Source organism: Panthera uncia, assembly GCF_023721935.1.
Source record: "Panthera uncia isolate 11264 chromosome B2 unlocalized genomic scaffold, Puncia_PCG_1.0 HiC_scaffold_24, whole genome shotgun sequence".
In the NCBI taxonomy this organism is placed as follows: Eukaryota; Metazoa; Chordata; class Mammalia; order Carnivora; family Felidae; genus Panthera; species Panthera uncia.
The window spans coordinates 2,119,555-2,145,003 of record NW_026057580.1 but is presented as its reverse complement, the minus strand read 5'-3'; the positions used below and the strand labels follow the sequence as shown (position 1 = coordinate 2,145,003).

The 25,449-nt window shown below is 49.5% G+C and overlaps 1 long non-coding RNA gene across 2 annotated transcripts; it reads left to right on the top strand.

The window, feature by feature from the left end:
- Nucleotides 1–13,283: 13,283 nt before the first annotated feature.
- On the top strand, nt 13,284–21,784 carry LOC125938272 (uncharacterized). Of its 2 annotated transcripts, none has more exons than XR_007462650.1 (2): nt 13,284–14,065; nt 21,545–21,784. It is a non-coding gene; the product is annotated as an uncharacterized LOC125938272 (long non-coding RNA). The 2 variants fall into 2 exon arrangements; XR_007462651.1 differs by lacking the exon at nt 13,284–14,065 and adding an exon at nt 14,927–15,657.
- Nucleotides 21,785–25,449: the final 3,665 nt, after the last annotated feature.

Here is a 25,449-nt window from a genome sequence, read left to right as displayed (position 1 = left end):
CCTTGAGGCCAGATGTCATGTCTTATGCTGCTCATATATCCCACATGGGACCTAGAGCAGCCCTGGGCACAGGGACGGGATGGAATGGCAACTATTTGTACATGGTCATAAAAATAATGGCTGATGGGGCGCCTGGGTGGCTCAGTCGGTTGAGCGTCGGACTTTGGCTTAGGTCATGATCTCACGTCATGGGTTTGAGCCCCGCATTGGGTTCTATGCTGACAGCTCAGAGTCTGGAGCCTGTTTCAGATTCTGTGTCTCCCTCTCTCTCTATCCCTCCCCTGCTCATGCTCTCTCTCTCTCTGTCTTTCAAAACTGAATAAACATTAAAAAAAATTTTTTTTTAAATAATGGCTGGCATTGTGGAATGCTTATTTTGTTCCAGGTACTGCTGCCAGTTGTTTATAGACATTAATTTATTTAATCCTCATAGCAACCCCATTCAATGGGTATCATTATCCTCCTCCTCATGTACACAAGTGGGAGCTGAGGTTTAGAGAGGTTAAGTAACTTTTCCATAGATATAGCACGGAAGTGACTGAACCAGGATTTGAACCTGGACCATTTGGCTTTACAGCCCTCATTCTTAGATCCTACATTATATTGCCTTTCAGCATGGGGTGCATGCGTGTGTGCTGATCTCTGCAAATGGTCGGTTCATCTATTCATTCATTCATTCATTCATTCAGAAATAGGCTTCTTTCATTAGTAGCTACTACACCCAGGGTGTGGTGTTGTGCTCCATGCACACCTCTAACTCTCACTGTCAATTGCAAAGTTGAGGGGTTGCTTCCCCAGGGTCACACAGCTGGTAAGTGTAGGGCTGGGATCTCAAACCAGGTCTGGTCTGGGTGGCTCCAGAGGCTGAGATGTTTTCCCCCAGTCATGCTGCATCAACCTTAAATTACTCATTCACGAAACTCAGCCCAGCTAAGAACCCAGCACAGAGGAAGTGCTGGCATGAGGAACTAGAGGCCTCTGGTGACAATAAAGATGACTTTGGGCACACCACCACAGCCTCCATCACTCCAGACTACATGGCCATTCTAAGCTGACCCCCAGTGATGGCCATTTTCCAGCACATGTGGGAATCAGACAAGATAATATATGTGTGGCAAGGTCATGGACATACAGTGTGCTCCGATGTGCAAGAAAACCACTTTTCTTGATTTTCCATTAGCTGATTGGAGCTGTCTTCTGCTCTCCTATTTTGTGGGTAATGGGGGAAAGGGGCAGCTAAGTGTTAGCCCAATGCAGTGATCTAGATCTGACTAAATGATTTAAACAGTCTTTAAAGGAACGATTCAATTTCTTGTGGACAGAGTGCTGATCTCTCAGTTTTCTGCCTCTCTTCCCCTCCTGCGCTCCAGGAAGGCATCTACATGGATGGGCGGTGGCTTGTATGGCACTGGGAGGGAAGGGTACCTTTGGCCTCGAGCCAGTTGTTGGGTGTTTGTGTGTTGGTGCCCATCAAGATGGGGTGGTGTGGTCTACCCTAAGTATTCAGCAGAACTTCCAGTGCTGATGGGAAAGGTTGATAACCTTCTGGTATGTTCTTCCTCCACTCCAACAAGGCTGAGCTGTCTTAGCACTCTATATAGAAGTGGTCCCAGGTTGCCTCTTAATGATGCTGGGAACCCTCTGAGCTCCTGCCCTGCAGCCTTCTCTGAACCTTCTGAAAAACTCCCCGACCCAACTCACATAATTTCAGGTGCTTGGAGACCCAACCTCATGCCCTCCCTCCTCTATCCATACCACACAGCTCCTGGATGACCTCAGTGCAGCCACCCTACTTTGGAACAGGAGCAGCCTGAGAGGTGACGGCCTTTTTGAGTTCTAAATGCGAAGGGAGTCAGAATCTCCTCTGCCCTTGGTGTTTCCTCCATGAATCCATCATGCCCTTCTCCTTGGGTGTTCAGCCTGGAGAAAGATCAGATGTGAGTTTTATTGCCTACCTGCCCATCTTCAGCTCCCTCTTTCCCCTAAGCCATCAGGACAGGAACAAATGGGCTCCCACTCTGTCTGAGGGACATCCGTTATGTAAAGCCCAATGAGCAAGTCCCCCAGGTCTGCTACTGTTTCTGAGGCACTTATTCTGTAGCAGTGTCTACCTCACATCTACTCTACCAAGAAGCCGCTAGTATAGCCCAGGGTGCAGGTGAAAGGCTAGGCATCACAGAGAAGTTCGGGGCCCAGGGTCACAGAGATACAGTGCAAACCCCCCTCAGTCTGCCGGAACACTCTAGACCACCGAGTCTCCGTTCAAAGCAGGCCCGCCCTCTCCTTCTCTGGGATGACGAATGCATGGCTCAGCCTTGGAGGAGGAAGGCTGCGTGGGAATGCAGTTTAGTGGGAGAAATTACAGCACATTGATCTCATATTTGTAAAAGAGTATCCCCCTCACAAGTTAGGTAGGTGTGGTAAACTGTAAAGCCCTGAACAAAAGTGAGGAATGATTGTCTTTTGTGATGATGCACTTCCTGGAGGAAGTCAGGGGCGCTGGAAGGAGAGGCAGGCTGCTGGTCATGCTAAATTTTTTTTTAATGTTTATTTATTTTTGAGACAGAGAGAGACAGAGTGTGAGCAGGGGAGGGGCAGAGAGAGAGGGAGACAGAGAATCTGAAGCAGGCTCCAGGCTCCTGCTGTCAGCTGTCAGCACAGAGCCCAATGTGGGGCTCAAACCCACGAACAGTGAGATCATGACCTGAGCCAAAGTTGAATGCTCAACTGACTGAGCCACCCAGGTGCCCCTGGTCACTCTAAATTTTAATAAAAATCAAATTCCCTTTGCTCCCTTGGACATCCAGTCCAGCCCCTCTGCTCACCCTAGAGCCGCCGGGGCCCTGAGTATGGACTGTATTCTGCTCTCTAGCGGATGGTTTAAGTTTGAGTCTGGTGAGAGCAGAAGAGCTCTGGGGTGAAGTGCAGAATCAGCTCCAGTCTCCTTTCTGTTCCAGACAAGAAAGGGTTTCATCATGGCCTGGGACCAGGTTCCCTCACCTTCTCCTTTTTCCTCTCCCCACCCCCAGTTTGTTGCTTCAGAGACCTAGACGTGCTGACTTTTATCTCTACCTTGAGTATTCTGAGTTCTAATTAAGTTCATTTCAGCCCTCTGATTTGAGAAGCCTTATCAGGAATACTTAACCTGTGCAAATAATATGTGGAGCCAGCCAGCACTGGTCCGGCATGCTAATTGAACTTCACACAGGAGCTCAGACAGAACTAAGCAGCCAAGTCACCTCAGAACTCTTGGGTGGGGGAGGTCAGAAAGGAAGGCACCCGTCTTAAGGACAGGAGAGGAGCTGGTCTGGGTCCTTTGGGACCCAAAGCCCTAGGTCATCTGGCAACTGCATTGCTCAGTAATTGGGGTTTAATAAGTTGGGGTGAGTCAGGAGATGGACTGAGGCTTGTTTTGGATCCCAGATATCCCGCACTTCCCACAGGCCAGGCCAAGCTTCATGGGCTGTGCCCTGCAGCCCACAGACTGGCTCCTTGGGGTATGTCTGGTGGGCAATGGAGAGAGCCAGCCAAAAATGACCAATGGACACCAACCTGCCCCTGGGGTTTGTGGCTTGTGAGGACTTGCATGGGAGGCCAGGGAAGAGGAAAGGGCACCAGCTTGGGAGGGCCAGTCCCTCCTCGGCCAGTAAATGGCTCAGGTAGGTGGCCCCCTCTGCAGCCTCAGCGTTCACCCTAGGGTTGGATGAGCTCAGGGCTTTGGCCTCATGCCACACGGAGCCTTTGGTTCCAAGGCCTGAGGACCATCAGAGGCTGAGCTAGTGGAACTCCAATCCCTCACCGCTTCAATCAAAGCAGCTGCTGTTTATGTTATCTGTGGGAATCCATGAAAGATTACATTTGTGGGAAATGAAAGAATCTGTAGCCAAAACCTGGTGCGAACCATTACCCTGGGTGATTTCTTTGCTTCTTTCCAAATCGAACAAATTTAGCTTCCAAAATCCTAACAACAGGACCCTGGTTCAGTGGTCTCTCCAATCCCAGAGCCACAGGATCCTGAATATATTATGTTTTACTTCTCAGCAATGTTTCTCTGGTGTCTGGCCAGATGCTTCTACAGAGCATCCTGCCTTACCCCAACCACACACGTTTCCCAGAGACATTGACCAAGTTGGTGCAGATGGTGGAGGGAGAGTTAGGGTATATTCCAAAGAGACTCTCCTTGGGGGTGATCACAGTCCAGGGGACCAGAGCTCACCCTGCAAGAGCCATATCCAGAACAATCTGAACCTGTGAATGATGGGCTGTGGAGTAGAGGCAAATGACTAGGAAGGGATAAGCCATGAAAGCTTCCTGGGAGGAAGGGGCAGAGAAGGACAGGTATCCACTAAATGACAGAAGAGTCCCGAGTGAGGGGGTAACATGTCTCAAGGATGCCCCACTCCAGCAGATTCTCAGATCCTGGAAATGATGAGAGTCGAGACAAGGCAGGCCTGTAACACCTGATACAGGTGGATTCTCTCCTCCTCAGGAGGGTCTGTGTCCAAACTCCTCTGAGGTTCAAAGCAGCTCTAAGAAGCTGAGTGCTGCTTCTTGTCTGTATGAACATGAAGGAGACACACATTTAAACCAGGTTCAATCTGTCAGACTAGTTCCCCTTACCTAATAAGCCCTGAGAGGCCAATAAGCCTTGAAGAAGGTATGGAGAAAGGAAGGACACGGAGACAGGGCTAGCCAGGCTGGGTGTACAGGGAAAAGGGAGGCCAGGCTCAAACAGCAAACACAGGCTGGAACTTGACCCTCGCCCCACCCACCCATTGCTCTTTCTCCACAGCCCACAGAATGACTGGAGAGAACTGTGCTGAGCAGCTTCTGCTTGTCCCTCTGTATCTGCACCACTTTTTCCTCCCCCTGTCTATACCGCAGGAGGCTGCTCTATGTGGGACCCCTCAATAGGCTTCCTGCCCCCTGGCTTCCAGTTGGGTTTGGCCAATGAAGAACACCAGTAAGTGATCAAGGGGAGGGAGAAGATGAGATTGGGGGGCTTGTTCCCCAGGTCCCACAGGGAGGGTCACAGCTCCTGGCACGAGGTCCCCTCCACACAGCTTGCTCTGCCTCTGGATCCCCGTGACTGTGATTTTTTGTTGGCTCTTCAGATGAATGAGTGGGAATGGCACCCCTGTTACCAGTCCTGGTCCTGGACACTGCATCATCCCCAGTGGCTTGTCTGCACTCAGTCCTTACCTTTAATGGACGCAGTCTGAATGTGATGTCCTTCTCCTGCTGGCGCCCTGGTTGTGATGTGAGCAATCTCCACTTCAGCCTGGGGCTTCCAGGCCACAGGACAATTTACCCGTCCGCTTCCCCTCCCCTCTCCGTTTCCAAGCGCAGGCACTGCTGTCCCTCTCCTCGGCATTATTTCCAAGATCCAGACTCTGCTCTTTGAGTTCTGTACCTGGTAGATCACTTCTTTGTGAGCCTGTCCCTCTCATCACAGACACTGGCACAATTTGATCACATTAAAGAATAAACACAATGCCAGTGCTTAACTCCTGAAAACACAGCTTTTCTCCTGAATTGCCTAGGTGCAGGCTGCGTGGAGCGGAACCAGGTTGATCGAAGAATTAAATAAGGATTAAGAAGTTGGAAGGCACCTGCTAATCCAGCAATCAGACAAACGTGTGCAAAATCATCTTGCTTCCTTTCCTAAAATGAGTTTAAAAAAAATCATGCAATTGGATCTTTTGTTCATTAGAAGATCAGTAAAAAGTGAAGAGTCGGGCAACCACATCTAGGCGGGGAGGGGAAGAGAATGGAGATAGACAGCTCATGGAGAGCCACGTTAATAGGGAACCCACATGCCTCGGAGTCAGTCTCCCAGGATGACCTCTCAACCTCTAAATCTGTCTTGAATTCCTCACCCTCTCTCGCAGCCTGGATTTCAAGCTGCCACCAAAGCTGATCTCTTTGGTTGGCTTCCCCATGATTAGAAAGTCAGGGTCAAAGGTCAGTATTATATTCTCCTTCCAAACTCACTTCCCAGGAGGACTACACATAGGATACAAGAAAGTATGGGATTTGGGGTCAGCCCCAAATTCCTAGGATCGACTCTCAGCACTGCCGCTGAATGCCTGTGTGATCTCAGGCAAGCAGCCCCATCTCTCTGGAACCTCAGTTTTCTCATCTGTGAAAGGAGTCTTACACCATGGGGGCTATATAGTGAAGATAAGGAAAGTGACCCAATAAACTACCTGGCACACAGTAACTTAATTAAATGCTAGTGACTTTTGCTCCCCATCCTCCTTCAAAGATAAAAAGCCATTCTTGGGGCTAGGTTTTTCCCCATCTAGATTATTGAGATTGCTTCTACATTCAACACCTATTATCCCTTTGGTATGTGCCAGATCTGTTCTGGCATTTTCTGGCAGCAGGATCCACTGGTCTTTCACTCCTTCCTTTAGGAAGAGGCTCTTCTCAGATTCCATCCACTTCTTACAGGGCCCTTACCCCCAGGACTCCTGCCCCAGCACATCTCTAAGTCACAGCCATTGGACCCTGGTGCAGGTATGTCACCCAATCAGAGAATTTCCTCCCAATTTCCCCTTTTCTCTGAGTAGAATATGAAGATATTCCCCCAGAGCAGCTGTGAGCCATCTCCCTATGGAGATGGACCTCAAGAACATGATGAGAAGAGGCAAAGGGAGTCTTGAGGGGCTTAAACCCAAAGCAGTCACTGGGGTCACCAAACCTTTCTCTTTCTGTGAGTCTCCTGATGAGTTCCAGTAAATTCTTTTGTGCCTGAGATAATCAAGGTTGTTTTCCAATGCTTCCTTGATTGGAAACTTAACTGGCCTCCTGGAATTCTCTTTTGATCTACTTCTACCCGTTCTCCATACTCTGTACAAAGTAGACTTCTAAAAGCACATCCAATCATGAGTTTTCCTTCTTAAAATGCTCCCATGGTGAGCACCTGGGTGGCTCAGTTGGTTAAGCATCTGACTTTGGCTCAGGTCATGATCTCACAGTTCATGAGTTCAAGCCCCACGTTGGGGTCTATGCTAACAGGGCAGAGCCTGCTTAGGGTTCTCTTTCTCTGTCTCTGTCTCTCTCCCTCTTTCTCAAAATACATTAAAAAAAATCAAACGCTCCCATGGCTTTCTACCACTTTCAGGATAAAGACCAACATGTCTACCACGGCCTGCCAGGCCCTCCCTCACCAAGTTGTCCCCTGACTCTGTGCTCTCTCTGGGTTCCAGCTGTTTCCAGGTCTTTGTGTTCACAAGATGGAATATCTTCCCACTTGCTCTTCACTGAGAAAACTACTCAGGCTTCACATCACAGGGAGAGCCTTACTTCCTTAGGGAATGCACTTCTGTCCTCTTCCCAGTTTGCTCAAGCACCTGGAGCAGATTCTCCTTACCATTTGTAATCTTGTGCTGATCTATTGTTGTTGCATTAATGCCTATCTCCTTTTCCAGACTGCAAGATTTAAGAGGGCAGAGACCACACCTGTTTCATTCACTCCACATCACCCCTGCTTGGACCAGTGCCCTGCATAATAGATGCTCATAAATGTTTGTTGAATGAATGAATGAATCAATGAATCAGTGGAGTGACCCATTCAATGAGTCCAACCTATGACCTAGTCCTGGTTACTCTTCATGTGGGAAATCTCTCTTTCTGGATGCTTTCCAGAGCCCTGAAATTACATTGGCTTCTTAATTAGTCTCTCCCTTCCTTCCTTCGACTAATCTATTAGATCACTTTTGTCTTTCTAAAACCACCTGCCCAATCACCTCCAGTGGCTCCCTGGTGCCCAGCACATACCAAAAAATCCACTCACTGGAGTTCTCCAAATTGATCCCTGCTAGTCAGCAGCCAAGGTAACCCCCTGCCACCCTACCTCCCACTCCCCACATTTATCACATGGTTGTTCTCACTGTGTCCTCTGCCTGGAGGGCCTTCCTTCTCTCTCTTGCTGTCCATATCCCACACCTGCAAATCTCTGCACAACCGCTGCCTCTGTAAAGCTCCCATAATTAAACTGCCCCACAATAAGTCCTTCTGTCTCAGTTCTTGCAGCGATCCACTGAGTATATTTAAGCTTAGAACTGCTTTCCAGGGGTGCCTGGGTGGCTCAGTCAGTTAAGCGTCCGACTTCAGCTCAGGTCGTGATCTCTCGGTCGGTGAGTTCAAGCCCTGCGTCGGGCTCTGTGCTGACAGCTCAGAGCCTGGAGCCTGCTTCTGATTCTGTGTCTCCCTCTCTCTCTGACCCTCCCCCCATTCATGCTCTGTCTCTGTCTCAAAAATAAATAAATGTTAAAAAAAAAAGAAGAACTGCTTTCCAGATATTTCATAATTGGTGTAGTTCCTTCCAGGTCACTAGCCCTTTCACATACATTATCTGATTTGATCCTAAAAACTTTGTGGGAAAGTTGGGGCAAGTATTTTAGGGAATAATTCAACCATAAGCATCAGAAACCCACTGAGTTAGCTTAAGTAGAGGGGATTTATTGCAAAGACACTGGTAAAGAGTAGCGGATCCTCATTTTAGGCAGTGCAGGAGGGTCTCAAGGGGACTAGAAAGGCATCCAGAGACCTTCTTTCTCTTTCTCATGTCTTAGTCTCTCTTCTCTGTCCATCTGTTCTCCCCTCCTCTCTACAAACCAGCCTCCTTGGAAAAGGTCCCCATAAACTCGATGCCAACATACTTGGAGTTGCTATGTGCCAGTTCTAGCCCCAATTCTAACCTTATCCCCCCCCAGGTCCCAACACCATCCAATCGGTCACCCTCCATATCTCAGTTCAAATTCTCAAGATGAATTCTCTGAATGGGTGTTGGCCAGCTAGTTCAGTGGCTGGTTTTGAGTCACCTGCCCAGCCCTGGTGCAAACAGCTGTAGGACAGGTCATACTGCCCACTGCCCATTCAGCAAGGCCTGGAGGAGGGCAGGGCCATGGGCTGAATAAGCCAAGTACCAGCGTAATATCATGGATATGAAGGTGAGCACGGAAGTTAGGCCAGCTGTGTATAAGTCCCAGCTACGGTCATCACTGGCTCATGACCTTGCCAAGCCACTTCATCTCTGTCCAATTCCTCATCTTCCAAAAGCATCATCAGTACAGGATCATTGTGATGATTCAGTGAGAGAGCCACTGTAACACATAACCCAGGGCCTGGCATATGGTAAGTGCTCAGTAAAAACTAGCTTCTGCTACAGTAGGCATCATTATTCTTGGTGTATTGCTGAAAGTGCCCTAAGATCCTCAGTTGAATCAGAACCCTGCAGGGCTGGGCCTCAGGAATCCATGTTGTTGCTGTTGTTTTTATGACGTGTGTTTATTTTTGAGAGAGTGCAAGTGGGGGCAGGCAGAGAGAGGGAGACAGAGGATCCAAAGCAGGCTCTGCGCTGACAGCAGTAGGCCCGATGTGGTGCTTGAACTCAGGAACTGAACCGAGAGATTACGACCTGAGCTGAAGTCAGAAGCTCAACCGACTGAGCTACCCAGGCGCCCCAGGAATCCATGTTTTGAAAGAGTCACCTGCGGTTAGTGAACATGTGTTCACCAATGGTGAGTCTAACCCAGCTCCCTCTCTTACAGATGGAAAACTGAGGCTCAGACAGGCAGAAGGGCTTTCTCAGGTCACACCACGAGCTGGTGTCTGGACCTGAGACCCGAGTCCTTGTGCACAAACTGAAGACACGGTTCCCATGGGTGGGGTCTGCACACACTCCCATCTCCAGGTCCTCGGGGAGTGCCCAGAAGGACTTGGCCCAACATGCCACCCTCAGGCAGTGCCACGCTCCAGTGCAAGGGCTCTGGGATTAGCACATCTAGGCCGGCACCCGGGTCAGCCTCTCACCAGCTTCATAACTTCCAGGGAGTTAGGTTTTGTACCTCAGCTTCCTCAATTCAAAAATAAGCTGCTAGTACTCATGTCATTGGATTGCTGTAAGGACAAAATGACTTATGGTATGTGAAGTTTTTAGAACGGTGCTTGACACAATGCTATAACCATCAGCTTTTATTATTGGCAAACATAGACCTTCTGGGTCTCTTTTTGGCCATTAGCTGGTAGGGATAGATACTGAAAAAAAAAAGAAAAAGAGAGATACACTTGGACAAGTGTTTATAAATCACAAATATATAGGGGATAGCACACGTATCTGATTAAAACCCTGAGACCCAACCTCTACGCACAAAGTTTCCAGTGGAACTGGGTGCAAATAACCACAGATACCCACACTGGTAGCTTCTCTCGACACAAAGTGAACTGGCACGGATGCATTTGAAGACACTCACTGCACACACGGACATCTGATGAGGAACTCCCTAAAGGCATCTCTGTGTCTCCCCTCAGACTGGGGCTTCCAATGGTTACAGATCATCTCTCCACATCCAACTTGGACAGGTGGGGGCCTCTAGACACCCACTACTCCTTCATTCCTGACCTTCAACATCAGGGGCAAGGCATTTACTGTCCAGTAAATTGGACTATTCCCAATTTCAAATACTCACGGCTGATGAGGTTTTTCAATGCCATTTCCTGCCACTCTAATTGCTGCATGCCATGTTTTATGTATTTTAATTAGGGCTTTAAATTTTACACCTAAATCTCAAGGCACTCTAGTAAAAGGACCCTCTTTAGAAACTGGAATAAATAAATAAAATCTTTCCAGGCAGATGACAGCCAGGAACCTTGAGATAATTCATATCAACCTGTCACTCTGCCACCACCATTCTGTCATCTGGTGCAGCCTTGAGGGCGTGTGTCTGGGGTCTCCCCAGTAACACTTTCTGCCTTATTCCTACCACCTGAGAGGCATGACTATTTCCAAAGGTGCAGTCTTGATGGTCATAACACTCCCCAAATACTTTAGTTTAAGACACATGTCCCAGGTTTGCTTCGTTCAAGTGCTATGGCAGCTGCTGTCCAGTGTTGGTCCCCAACCTGTGGTCAGTTGTAATTACCTGAATTGTTTATAAAACATACTGATGCCCAGACTCCTCCACACTGAGGTTTGGGTCCTATCGGTCTGCAGTGGGACCACAGCATTGCTAGTGATCTTGCATGACTGCAGGTGACACTATCCTGCAGCCAGAGTGGAGAATCAGCACTGTAGGGAACTCATTGTTGAGCAAAACCCATGCCGGTTTCCCTCCCATGTTGTGGGGGTGGGGGCACATTCACCGACCCCAATGAACTGCGGGCTTGGCGAGGACTGGGACCCCATCTGTCTTGTTCACTGCTGTATCTGCAGTAGGAGTGTGCTGTGTGGCATGCATGAGGTGCCCTGTAAATATTTACTGGATGAAACCTAAGCCACCCCTTCCCACAGACCCCCTGAACTCTTCACATTTCCAATGTAGGTTCTACCACTTGGCAGTTGGGGGCCTTAAGCAAGTCAAGCTATCTTTCTAAACTTCAATTTCTATATCTTTAAAATGGGGATAATGTCAGTAATCTACCCACACAGAGAATTCACTTTTCCCCATGCTTGGCACCCAAGTGGCCAGCAAGCCTCAGTGATCAGCACTGTGACATATTCACCTGTTGCAGGTGAGTTCCTCGGCTTCTCTGTCCTGCTGGCGGGCTCTCTGGACTGAAGTCACACCCAAAGAGGAAACATGTGGTGTTCAAGCAGGACCAAGGGCCTGCGTTGAGAGCCTAGGAACGCGATTTGGGTTTCTCCTTCCTCTGACCCACTCTGTGACCTTGAGCTCGTCTCTTGAACTCTCCAAGCCTCTGAACTCCACCAGCTGCCCTCCCTCCACCACCCCACCACCCCCCTCCCCCAGGCATTCCGTGGCTCTTCAGGTTAGGAGATCACTCTGCTGAATGTGGCAGCTGCCTTTGAGACTTCCATGCAGTGTCTAAGCAGCCGCAGCCAGCCCTGAATGCTCCTTGGATGAAAGTGAGGCACACACACGCAGCTGTGGAGAAAAAAGTCCCTTGATTCAACAGCCCCTGGAGAATTCCTTTTCTAACAGACACAGAAGCTCTGTCCCCCAGACAGCCTACAGCGCCAGGCAGACTCGTCGGCTCTCTCTCTGTTCCATCACTTCTGAGACAGAGAAACAAGGCATGGAGGCCATGTATGCTCAATCAAGGCATGATAGAACAGCCCTCTCTGAAGGGGTGCCCCATCTGGATGGGAAAATGTGTATCAGTTGGAGCCTCCTCCCTTAGGTCCTAGGAACCGGCTGGATTGTCTTCCGTCCTTACAGAAGAAATGGGAATTCGTAGGATGAGCTCATGGTGGAGAGGGGTGAGGGGGAGTCTGGAGGTGGGGGAAACAAGGAAGCAAGCTCTCAGGCTTTTTAATAACCTACCTCAAAGCAGGAAGCTGTCCTGCCCACCCAAGCCTTATGCATCTTCCTACTTAGAACTCCCAAGCATCACACGCTGTCTGCTATGCAGAATTACACACTCCTTTATATGACTTGGGGCTGTTTATTTACAACCCTGGGGTTGTGTCTTTCTTAAAGAGGAGATAATACAGCAGGCAGCACAAAAGCACAGAATCTGAACAGGGACCAAAGCCCAGTTTTGCTCATTTCTAGCTGCGCAACCCTGGACAATTTACGTTTTCCTTTTTGAGCCTCAATTTCCTCATCTGTAAAGTGGGGACAAAAATACCCAACCCCATAAGATTCCACACAAGATGAAATTGAAGACACTATAATGTGCCCACTACAGTGCCTTGTCCATAGGACATACTCAGCAAGTGGTAATAATAATAATAATAATAATAAATAATAAGTCCCAATTATGGTCCAGCACCTTGAGGGTAGGGGCATGTCTTGTGGCTCTGTAAATCCCCTCCACACCTAGCTGAGGGTCAAAGAAGACTGGAGGGTTTTCAGAGCTGTGGTGGAGGCGCCTGACTCACTGGCTGGCAGGAGGCCCTTACATGCCACACATCTATTTACAACTGCCCGTGCAGATTTCTGCTCCCAAATGCCTTAATTAATACTAATGCTTTACCTCTTCCGCCCAGTCCCCAGGCCCCGCTTAGGCAGGGAGGGCGCCTCCCGGCCTCTTGCCAAGGAGGCCGCGAGAGAGAGGCCAAGGCCGAGGGGCGGCGGGCGGGGGCACCAGCCGCTGGCGCGCAGGGCTGCGGGGTGAGTGCCGTTACCTTGGCAAAAAGGGGCATAATTAATCCGCCGCGCTCTCCTTTCATTAAGCCTTCACGTCTATACCTGAATTAACTTTTCACATCCAGTTAAGGCGCGTGGGAGGCTCTGGCCGCCGCAGGCGTGACAGGCTCGTGCTGTGACTGTTGGTGGAAGTGGGGCTGAGAGGACCTGCCACCTAGAAGCTGGAGGCGCCCTGAGCTTGGGGTGGATGTGGGGGAGGGTAGAGTTTCCAAGCCCCGCCCCGCCCTCCTTCACTCAGGCAAGAGAGGGGCGTTAGAAAGGACAAGGGGGAGCTGCCTCCCAGCCCTGGGATCGCTGGGCCACAGGGCAGGCTTCTCCTGCTGAAACAGAAGGCCTCTGGTTTGTTCGGCAGGGATGGGGGCGGGGCTGCACCCCAGGCAGCGATGTATGCTCGGTGTGTTAAGTGTCTTCCTCCAGCTGCTTTAGGACCCAGCACAAGAGCGGAAATACACACAGGGGAGAGTGCCTGTGCACAAGCAGATATCGGTGCAAGCGTCCCTGGGTGGTGGCTTTCTCTAAAGGGGACCCACCTAGCTTTAGTTCTGTGGACCCAGAGCTCATTAAACTGCCAGCCTTTTCTTGGCATCATTTGGGAGTAACAGTGGACTTCCGGTGCTCGTCCAGGAACGGGAAGCGGAACTGGGAACAGGACCATGTCAGGGCATCTTTTTGCAGGTGTCCTGCTTATCTCTTGAGAAGCCTTCCTGTGCCTCATCTGAGTGAAAGGTTTTCTGGGAACTACTTAGCCCCTCATTTATGACAGAAGAGGGCCACTTATCCTCACAACACCTCCAAGGTGTTCCTTCCTCCTCCTCTTCACCTGCCTCCTCCACCTTGTGCAAGACATTCAGGTCAGCTCAAGAAGCAGCTGTGCACGCCCCCAGCCTTGTGCAGGATACTTTAAGGTGTTTGGTTGACAGAGAGAAGGGAGGATGCCCACCAAGGTACCTGCAATGTCTCGAATTATTTGCTTCATGATCTTTGTTCTCTAGTGGCTTAAAATCTAATGGGAGAGCCAAGACAGGCAACAAAGACGTGGCTAGCACGTGGGGGATGAGGGAGGCTCAGAAATGGAGAGTGAGTCAATGCCGGAAAGAGAGTTTGGGCCTCCAGTCACACCCTTCCGAGGAGGGAAACTATTGTGGGCTGGCTCTGAGTCACCAGAGATTTCTCAGGGGAGGTAGGATTTGAATTAAGCCTCCGAGCCAGGCTGTGAGCTAAGTGCCTGACGCCCATTATCTCATTTAATCCTTACAAAACCTCCATGATCTGGGTGTTATAATTATCACTCCCATTTTATAGATGAGGAAACAAGCTGGGGGGTGGGGGTTCAGGGAACTGCCAAGGTCACAAAGCTGGTAAGAAGATTTTAAGCTGGGCCTCCATGACTTTTAAGCCCTTCCTCTGAATCCTAATGCTTTACGGCCTCCTCTAACCTTGAAAACATGTAAAATTTCCAGTGAGGAGACCCAAGGCAAGAGCATGGCCACAGAGGCAGAGTGCTAAGAAGATGGGAGAGTGTCAGGGGGGTCAAACTCTGGCCAGAGTGAATTCCCAGGCCAGGGGAAAGAACTAGCAGGTACATGCTAATATCCCCAGCTCTAAGAGCTGTTCATTGGAGGAAAGAGGATTTGGGGTTATTTAATTTCCTGGCTGAGAAATCCAAACCGCTTTTGAGTGAGAGCAGGGGGCAGAGGGGTCTTCTTGTCAATCCTGTCCCCAACAACTTCAGGGTATTGGGGCTTTTAGACACTCTGCAACCCAGCTCATCCAATACCTTCAATCCAGATCAATAAACATTTATGTGCCAGACACTAAGTGCTGGAAATGATTAAGGGACAATTCTTGCCACCAGGAAAATTATAGTCTAACAGGGGTGATGGACACAAAGAGAAAATTCACTATAAATGAGAAATGTGAAGATTGAATGTGTGGTCCCCTCACCTGGGACATCAGCCCAGGTGGAAAGGACACAGGAGCTGAACCTTGAAGGCAGAGCAGGTGATAGGGGAAGAAAAGGAGTTAACCCATGCACCCTGGGTTAGAGGAAAACACCTAAGCAAGGTCATGGAGGTGTGGAAGCATGGTTTGTGTTTGAACTTGTAAGCTGACCAGTTGATGAGAGCATGAGCTTGGAGACAGGTAGTGACATGAGACAAGGCTTCAGAGGTTGGCAGGAGCGAGGGCTCAAAAAGCTTTGCAGGTCTGGCTAAGGAACATGGACTCAATCCTTCAGAGGCCTGAAGGGCTTTCAGCAGAATCTAATATAGTCACGTCACATTCTAGAATCCTAACTCTGGCTATGAAGAGGGAAGTAGCTTTCCCTAGGATAGACTGGATCCTAGGAGGCTGTGAAGGAGAACTGTTACATTTCACCCAAGATATGATGAGGTCCCCGATCAAGGTGCTAACAGTAGAACTGGAGAAGGGACAACCGGGTCAAGGAACACTTAAGAAAAGAACAAGATGGGAAGTCCCTGGGAGGAAGAAGGAAGAGCCTGACGGTCTCCAGACTGCATCTTGTGGGACTGAATAGGTATCTCTCATGAAAATTTGGGACACCAAGAGAAGCAGACTGGGGAGAGGGGATGATAAATCAGTTTGGGTTTTGTTGAATTGATGATACTCAAGTGACATCCAGGTGCTCCCAATAGGTACCTGGACTTAAGTCAGGAAATAGGCTGGAGACATAGAATGGGAAGGTATTGGCAAAGAACTGGGGTTAAAACTAAGAAGGTAGATGAGCTCAAATGTAGAGATCATGTCAAGAGAAAGGAGAGGATCCATAACAGAACCCTGGGAAATAGCCATGCTCAGGAGCATACAGAAGAAGAGACATCCCCAAAAGAGACTAAGCAGACACACCCAGAGTTGGAAGCCAAAGGAACAGGGGGTATCAAGGAAGAAGGAACTCCCATGTTAAATGCAGCCAAGAGGTTGAGGAAGATCGTGACTGAGAAGCATCCACCATCCTTGGCAAAATGGAGGTCACTCTGGCTGTCTTATCAGGGTCCTAGCAGAATAGAAAGAACACTCTTGGGTTGGGAAGTTTCAGATTTTAACAAAGGGTCTTGGTAATAGTGGGGCCTCGTCCAGGGAAAGCCTCAGGAGAGTGCATTGGCTGATGGGGAGGATAGCAGGGAAGAGTTTGAGCAGTCAGCCCCCTGGGCCAAAGGACCAAGAAGAGGGAGGAGTTCACAAACCTGGAGGCAGGGAGCTTTGTCTGACAGGCTCATGAAGTTGGTGAAGGGACACAGCCAGCCAAGAGAGACCCCAAAGGTAGGAAGTTGGCAAGATAAATTCCCCAACCTCACTCCCCCTCCTCCTTCCAGCTTCCAGCCAAGGCTCTGTATTGACCACACTCAACTGGAAGCCAGAAGACAGGTGAAGCAACAGGTAGATAGATGCAGGTCCTCCAGCTCAGCCTGTGGGGGCAGACAGAAAGGTGGAGGAGGGTGGACAGACATGGAGGGACAAAGAGAAGCTGCCCAGAATGGTGGTCTTCCCAGAGCACTGGCGGAGCAATGGAAGACCTGGAGACCCAAGGGCAGTGGGTAAGCATGAGCACATGCTTATCATGCCTGCCAGCACTCCCAAACACCCTTCTTATGCATGGTAAATTTCCCACCCTGTGAGCCTCTCTTCCTGGAGAAAGATGCCCTTCTCCCAGTGGCCCTTGCAGCTGCAGCCCAGCCACGTGACCTGGGCTCCACCAATCAGCCAAGCCAATGGGATGCTAGGTGCGGAAGACCACAAGGTGAGGAAACAGGCACCACTGTGTAGAATCTGGTTTCTGGAGTGGTAGGGAGGTGTGCACTCTGGGGTCAGCCGTTCCGGACTGTTTTGGCATCCAGAGCCAATGATCAGTGGGGCCAGCCACAGTTCAGGTCCCCGCAGCCAAGGTCAATGGAGCTTCCAGTGTAGACCAGTGTTGGGCTGTGGGCCCTGCTCCTCACGCTCACACTCCGTGTCTTCTCTGGCCTTCCTGGAGTTTCTGTGGAAGATCCCTGGGATCCCTTCATCTGTTTCTCTTCTGTTTAAACTGGCCAGAGTAGGTTCTGCTACTTGTCACCAGGACACTGACTGAGGGGGAGTGAATCGGCTGTGCGGACAGAAACATAGGAAGGCGGACTAAGCTTTCAGGAGAAAGAGGAAAGAAAGAGTGTTGGGTTCGAAGGGTACTGATAGGAAAAGAACACTGGCGGGCTCATGAGCTGAGGGAGAGAGCACCGAGAATTGAGAGGTGAAGGAGAGTAGTAATTTCCCCATCTCAGAGCTAAGGAAAAGGGTTCGGGGAGGTAAAAAATCTTCCCAAGGCCGCGCTGACAGTGAGCAGGGGTGCAGGAACTCCAGCCCGGGCCGGCTGGCTTCAAAACCTCCAGCCACAAGCATCACTGCAGCAGCCACACCAGGCAGGCCCGTCGAGGGTAGTTTTCATCGGAAATTTTTGAAGTCATACCTGGAGCCCAGTTTGAAAGGACAGAATGGCCCCTAAGGAAGTTGAAGAATGAGCTGGCCGACTAGTCAGAGTGAAAAAGAGACCCAAGTTCTTGTCAAGTGAGTCAAGCTGCCTTAAGACATGAGGACTGGGGCGCCTGGGTGGCTCAGCCTGTTAAGCATCAACTTCAGCTTAGGTTATGGTCTCAGGGTTCGCATGTTCGAGCTCTGTAGGGCTCTCTGCTGTCAGCTCAGAGTTGGCTTCAGATCCTCTGTCTCCCTCTCTCTCTTTCTCTCTCTCTGCCCCTCCCCCACTCTCTTTCTGTCTCTCTCAAAAGTAAACATTAAAAAATGTATTTTTTAAAAAAAGATATGAGGCCCAATGGCCTATGGTGCTTAGCCTCTCCCCCCAATCCTGGAGGAAAATTGCTGTTCCCCACGTAGCTGACTGGGCTGTATGAAGTGCCACCCCAAGTGAAATCCAGCAGAGGGAAGGAGAAAGGAAAGGGGCTACAGAGCACAGTCCACCAATCCCTTGGGAAGTGGGCTTCCAGAACACTGTGGAAACTCCTGAGAGTGGCTGGTCTGCTTCATCGTGGCTGGACCTTATTTACACGGCATGTCCACGTGTTCAAGGGGAGGAAATGTAGGAAGGTTTTGATAAACGAATATATGGAAAGATTCTGGATTTTCCCAGAAAGCATCTCCAGACCCAACAGAGTTTGTATAGTGTATGCACTCCCGTTGTATTTGAGCCCCTTCTGCAGAAAGAGCTTGTTGCTACGTGTGCAGTGTTGACTCTCCCCGGAGGTTTGGACCTCTGCACAGGGCCTGCCTGTGTGTACGTGCAGAGCTGACCCACATGTTAAGTTTTTGTCTCATGAGGGTGGAGTCCTTTTGCCACCGGCCTCAGAAAGACCAGTCCTACAAAGAAAGTCTGTCGCTATATCCCACTTAAGAGGATAATTTCTCAGGTGCTTTTTCAATTGGCCATATCGACAAAGTCTTGATATTTGGTTATTTTAGTGACACATAAAGCTTTTTCCTTGGTTAACACATTTGAGTTTAATTTCAGTAATATTTCCATTAACAACCTGTAATTAAAGCATCTAATAAAGATCAGTAATTCACTTAGCTGGATTTGCATTTAAAAAAAGCAGAAAGGATAAAAAAATGCATTTGTGGAACTCAAATTTCATTCTTCTGTTAAATGAACATTATGGTTTTTCTGGGTATCTTAATTGAACCTCATTTTTTAACAGGAATATTAAACAAATTAAATTAAGCAAGTAATTTCCCTTTTAAGGATAAAAAAAATTCTTCAAGTGGAAAAGCTCCCTCTAAAACACCCATTATTGGGATGGGGTGGGACCACAATGTGGGCAAATGTGCTGGTTCTGCTTCAGCAGCAGTGAGCTGACAAGCTGCCATCCTGAGCAGGACCCTGCACCTCCCCCCCCACCCCGAGAGCTCAGCTCTGAAGGACACTCAGTCCTGAGGACCTGCTTGGCTGGGATCCCATAGGCTCTGGCCCAGGCTGCTGAGACTCAAAGCAGGAACCAGAGAGGTGGAAGGAGCTGGGATCAGATAAGTCACTAGAGTCAAGGGGAAGCCACCCAGGTAAAGGGCTGGAATCAGCTCGAATAAGGCAAGGTGCACAAGGCAAGCTTAGGGGTGAAAATCCTCATGAACTGGGCTGTTTACACCCACTCATTTAATTATCCTACCATCAGTCAGCTCGTGGGATGGAGTGGGAATTACTTGCTTTAACTTAACAGATGCAGAAGCCACAGCCCTGGGAAGTCACCACGTGAAACCATATCTGCCGGGCTCCAAGACAGGAGTGTTAGTCTGGGTCGTCCCAGAAGTGGACTCCGACTTAGGACAAGGTGTGCAAGAGGTCGATCAGGGGCAGTGTCTTTGAGGGAAAGCATACGGGGAATCTGGGGGAGGCCAGGAGGGCTGCCCGCCCAGGGGGGTGCAGGCCTGACCCTGGCAGGAAGCACAGAAGCAAGGAAGGAAGGTCATGTGAGAGCGTCTTGGGCTATAGTCCTGTCCAGAGAAGGCTCAGCCAGGCCAGCGGAGTCCTCAAGTCAAAGTGACCCATCACAGGGTTTCCACATGTCCAGAGAGGACCAGTCTTAGCAGCTCTGCCACACTCGGACACAGCTGGGAGTACAATGACGTCAGTCAGAGGTCTGGAAGGTGCCTTGTCACAACTGCTCCATCTGTGCACTTCTCCGTGGGTTCAGATGGATTTGATACCAGGGACTGGCAAGGACAGGGCAGATTAGGGACATCAATTCCAGAATCAAGGGATTTTCAGGCAGTGTTTGGGACTTAGGACAGTGTTTGCCCCAAGAGGCAAATACCTTTGGGGTGAATGGAGTGGAAAGAAGTAGGACCCAGCCAGGCTGGGGAGGAGGCAGGGCATGGTGGACAGGGTTGTTGGGGGCTGGGATACCCAGTCACTGGTGTGGAGGGCAGGCTTTCCTGAAAATCAGCGGGGATGCTCCACAGGGTTACCTAACACCAGAGATCCAGGCTTTCGAACTGGCCCACCCAGAGGTCATAGGGATGAGGACCCCCAAGCCACACCCGTAATGCATTAGGTCCACAGGCTGGTGGGAAGCATCAAGTCAACAAGGGGAGGCCCACAGCAGCCACCACTGCACACATCCCATGCCTGTGGGGAGCCTTGTCTCCCTATTCCACTCTCTTTGGTTTGCAAAGCCTTAGGGGGAGGGCAGGGCCAGGGGGCATAGTATGATAAAAGAAGGGGATCTTTAGTGGGGAAGGCACTGTCTCCGCCTTAGGGGAACTTCCAATCTTAGAGAGAAAACATAGTTTACTCAAAGAGTCCCTGGTCTGTTGGAAAAATACAGCCCTTTGTTTATTCATTCCATAAACATTAATTGAGCACCTACTTCACACTTGATATACACCAATGACAAAACAAACACAATCCTTGCTTTCTAGATGACCTTCTATTAGGGAGATAGATAATAATTAATATAAATGTGTTTCTGGTGTGTAATAAACTGAAAGGTTCTATGGGGCCAGAGAAAAGTAGAGCAACGTAAGGGAGGTTGGGGGGCAGTGGGGGAGGGTGTGTTGAGTTTAAATAAGGTGGCAGGCCAGCCTCTCTGAGTATAGGACAGGGGGAAACAAGCCATGTGAAAGTCTGGGTGAAGAGCTTTCCAGCAGGGGGAATGGCCTGTGTAAAGCCTTGGAAGAGGTGAGGTGAGCTTGATTTGATGTGTTCGAACAGCACGAAGGTCACCGTCGCTGGTGCAGGGAGGGAGGGGACAAGCCCTGGGAGAAGCTGGGCAGGAACATGCTGGGGATCCAAACACACAGAGCTCTGTAGGCCACTGGGAGGACCTTCAGCGTTCACACAGATGGAAATGGGAAGCAATGGAATGGTGTTGAGCAGAAAAGAGACTGAACTTTTAACTGGATCATTCTTGCCATTGTGTGGAACATGGGCAGTGGGGTAGGTGCAGCAGGGAGGGGGAGAGCCCAAGAGAAGGCTCCTAGAGTGAAACAGACAAGGGATGAAGGTGGCTCTGAGCACAGTGATGGCATGGGGGCTGGTGAGAAGGGACCCACTGAATGTTGTTCAAAGGATTTGCCCACAGATTGGATGTGACCTCTAAGAAGGAGGTGGCACAAACCTAGGTGAATGCCTAACTCAGCCCTGTGCCTCTGAGGTCCTCCATGCACACACACACACACACACACACACACACATGCAACAATGGAGGCAGGGACATTTTGACCCTGCACCTGCTTCCACCCAAGCCCCCAACCCAGGGAAGGCATCCTGGCAAGATTCCACCCAGAGCCCCAGAGCCACTGATACCTCACTAGGTCAACACTGCCGTCGCATGAACAGCCCCGGGAAAGCACAGTAACTCAATTCAACTGTGCAGCTCCATAATCTCATGTCAACCTCACAGCTGATGATTACTGTTTTATCACAGGCTCGTAAAGTCCCCACACTGCTATGAATCATGGACACTCTGCCAGCGAATGCAGGGAAACCTGGCCAACTCCAGAAGATGCTGGCTTGACAAGCAGCTGCTGTGGTTCATCTGAGGTCACTTTTCACTATTGCAAGGGTCTCCCACCTGCTCCTTCTGGAAATCAGGGAACAAGTCACTTGCTGGGGGTGGAGCCTCTAGCTCCCCTCTGCTGGAGAAATAATAAATGCCTGGAGCTCTCTTGTGTAACATACTGAACGGGCTGGCAGCATGGTACAGAGGGAGATACCTGGGGTTTTGAGTCCAAGGATATTTAACTCTGCATTTGCTATTTGCTAATTGTGTGACCTTGGGCAACTCATTTAAGCCATCCTAACCTCAAAATTCTCATCTGTAAAATGGGTGTTGTGGAGCTTCAGTGAGAGATGTTGTAACATACTTGAAAACAGCAAATCACTAGACACATTTAAATTGTAATTGCTATTACATCAGGACCCAGAAACCAAACCCCAGTCAGGCAGACACCTAGAACCAGGGAGGAAGCTGCATCCAAGGGTCAGAGGGTCACAAAAGATCAGCAGAAGGACAGAGAAGCCAGACTTGAGGTTGAGCAGTGAGATGAAGCCAGACCTGAGGTCAAGCTGTGGGGTAAAGCCAGGACAGAACATGTAGCAACACAAACAACTAGAAATGGAAAGAAACTTAAGCTCTTCTTGCCTTGTAGTATTTTTTATTTTTAATGTCTATTTATTTATTTTGAGAGAGAGAGAGAGTGTGTGCGAGCAGCGGAGAGGCAGAGATAGAGGGGGAGAGAGAATCCCAGGCAGGCACTGTCCTGTTAGTGCAGAGCCCAATGCAGGGCTTGATCTCATGAACTGCAAGATCATGACCGAGCCAAAATCGAGAGTTGGAATCTTAACTGACTGAGCCACCCAGGTGCCCCTAGCCTTGTAGTTTTTAAAATTCTATTTAGCAGGTGAACCTTTTCCAGATGAAATATATATTGGTCAGGGTTCTCCCAAAAAACAGAACCAGTAAGGTGAATGAATGGATGAACCAATGAATGAATGAATGAATGATGAATGAATGAATGACTGAATGAATACAGAGAGAGGGATATTTAAGAAATTGGCTCATGTGGTCATGGAGGCTGACAAGCCCAAAATCTGCAGGGTAGGCCGTCAGGCTGAAGACCCAGGGAAAAGCTGCTGCTGAAGTTCAAGTCTGAGGGTTGTGTGCAGCTGAATTCCTTCTTGCTGGGGGAGGTCAGTCTTTGTTCTATTAAGGCCTTCAACTGATTGGATGTGGCCCACCCATGTTATATAGTGCAATCTGTTTTATTGAAAGTCCACCAATTTCAAACTTAATCTTATCAATCTTATATATCTTGTATGATATATATACCCTCGAAGAAACATCCAAAATAACATTTGGCTACCATGGCCCAGCCAAGTTGACACATAAAATTAACCAGGACCTTATGCAGATCTCTAGTACTTAAAATAGATACAAGAACACCTGCCATACTGGAAGAGGGAGAGAAGGGACCATATCCATAAAGCCCCTTATCTTCCACAGAGGCTTCAAGGAACCAAGTTTGAAAAACCACTGGTTTAGTTTCCATTGAGGGTGACCTTTATCCAAGAGGCAAGGCAACCATATGCTGGACACCCAGCTGGCTGATGCTGCTTTCACAACGTCCTAGCTCCTGCTGGACCGCAAACTACTCGCATGTAGGGCCCACTTGCCTCTGCTTGCCCAGCCCACAGCAGTGGGAAAACACATAGGAGGGAGACACTCTGTATATATGCTGAATGAATGAGTGAGTGAATGAATGAATGAATTAACTCCAGGGCACCGACCATTCAAACCCTGGCAATCCAAACTGAGAAAAAGGTGCAACCCAAGAGAGCAGAGTCTGCAGCAGCACCAGAACTAGTGCCTCATGTCCGCCCCACAGCAAGCAGGGCCCACGACTGCATTCGAGGGGAGACGGCAGGGCTGAGATGCTGCCTTTTGCCGCACCTGACTGCCAATGCCAACCACACCCCTCCTTGGCTTTAGAAGGCGCTCTACGACTGTTCCCACAGCAAACTCACTGTGGGCTGGTGGTAAAATGAGTCTGCATTCTGGGAACATGTTCAGAGGGATGAGAAGAGGCAAATCGCCCAGAGAGGCTGCTACAGAAGGAGAAAAAAGGGATGTTGCCCCAGGATGCCAGCGTATAGCAAATGGAAGAAGCAGTAATAAAATATCTGTTCAGTAAATAACCAAACTCAGACTGTGCAGAACTGGTCAGTCTTCCAGGGATGCCCTCTGCCGTGGGCTGCTCTGAGGGTCCTGGGACACAGGTGAGAAGTGTCACATGGGAGAGGAGGCTGTTTGTATACAGAGTGAGGCCCGGGAGCCTCTCCCCGGGTGGGGCCAGGCCCCCTTATACCTGGTGATTAATCAGGATCGGACGTTGGCATCTGCCCTGTCTCTGTCTCAGGAGCCTCCAGAGGCTGAGAAATTTCCTGCCAGCTGCCAACACAGCTGTTCCTGGGCCCCAGGGTGCCGCAGGTAAAGGGAGAAGGGGGACCACCCAGGCAGAGAAGAACATTGAGCGAAGGAAAAAATAATGACAAAGGAATATTTTGGCAACTCTCTTCTCCCCCCAGCCTGATCTTAAAAGACTTCCTTTTTAGGAGACTTGAGATCAGTGAGGGAGGAAAGAAAGGCACATCCAACAGGGCTGCAGTTCAGTTTCTGAGCACTAAGAACAAACCTGCCCCCCACCTACCTCTGGAACATCGGCGCTCAACCCTGACTGCCCATTGGAATCACACGGGAGCTTTAAAGAATACTCATGCCTGTGATCCAGCCTAGGAAGAAGCTTATTTAACTGGTTTGTGAGGGGAGTCTGAGCAGTAGCATTTTTTAAAAGTTACCCAAGAGAGGGGCGCCTGGGTGGCTCAGTCGGTTGAGCATCTGACTTCAGCTCAGGTCATGGTCTCACAATTCATGAGTTTGAGCCCTGCATCCAGCTCTGTGCTGACAGCTCAGAGCCTGGAGCCTGCTTCTGATTCTGTGTTTCCCTCTCTCTGCCCCTCCCCTGCTCATTCTCTCTCTCTCTCTCTTTCTTGGAAATAAATAAAAACATTTAAACAATTTTTTTTAACTTAAAAAAAAATGAAGTTACCCAAGCGAGTCTAATATGCAACCAGGATTGAGAAATTCTTCTGTCTTAGACCCTTAGATCCTCTGCCCCCACTCCAAAAACCCACCCCTCCATAACCTCTCCCTATCCTGCAGATGCACCGAGACACATGGTTGGCTGTGCCCCCACCAACCAGGCCTTCTCACGATTTGCTTCTTCGGTGGTCCCAGGCTTCCCAGACTCTGGCCACATGCCATCTCTTCTCTGAAGCCTTCCCTGATTTCTGCCCGCCAAGCTGGCCTGTGTGCCTTCGCCCCCTCACCCCGATGCTCACTGAGCTGCTGCCTCTGTGAGGGTGTCCTCAGCATGGTACTTCTGCTTATCCACTCTGACTCCCAGCAAGACAACAAGCTTCTTGAGGACACGGATGATTCATGAATTTAAAAAATACTAATATATACTAACATACGTACATATTTTAATGTGACTTCATATTAATGTGTGTGCATACGTTAATATAGTCTAGGAGCACCTGGGTGGCACAGTCGATTATGTGTCTGACTTTGGCTCATGTCACAATCTTTGGGATTGTGGGTTCGAGCCCCACGTCAGGCTCTGTGCTGACAGCTCAGAGCCTGGAGCCTGCTTTAGATTCTCTTGTCTCCCTCTCTCTCTGCCCCTCCCACACTCATGCTCTCTTTCTCTCCGTCAAAAATAAATAAACATTAAAAATAATGAAAGAGCTGCCTGAGTGGCTCAGTCAGTT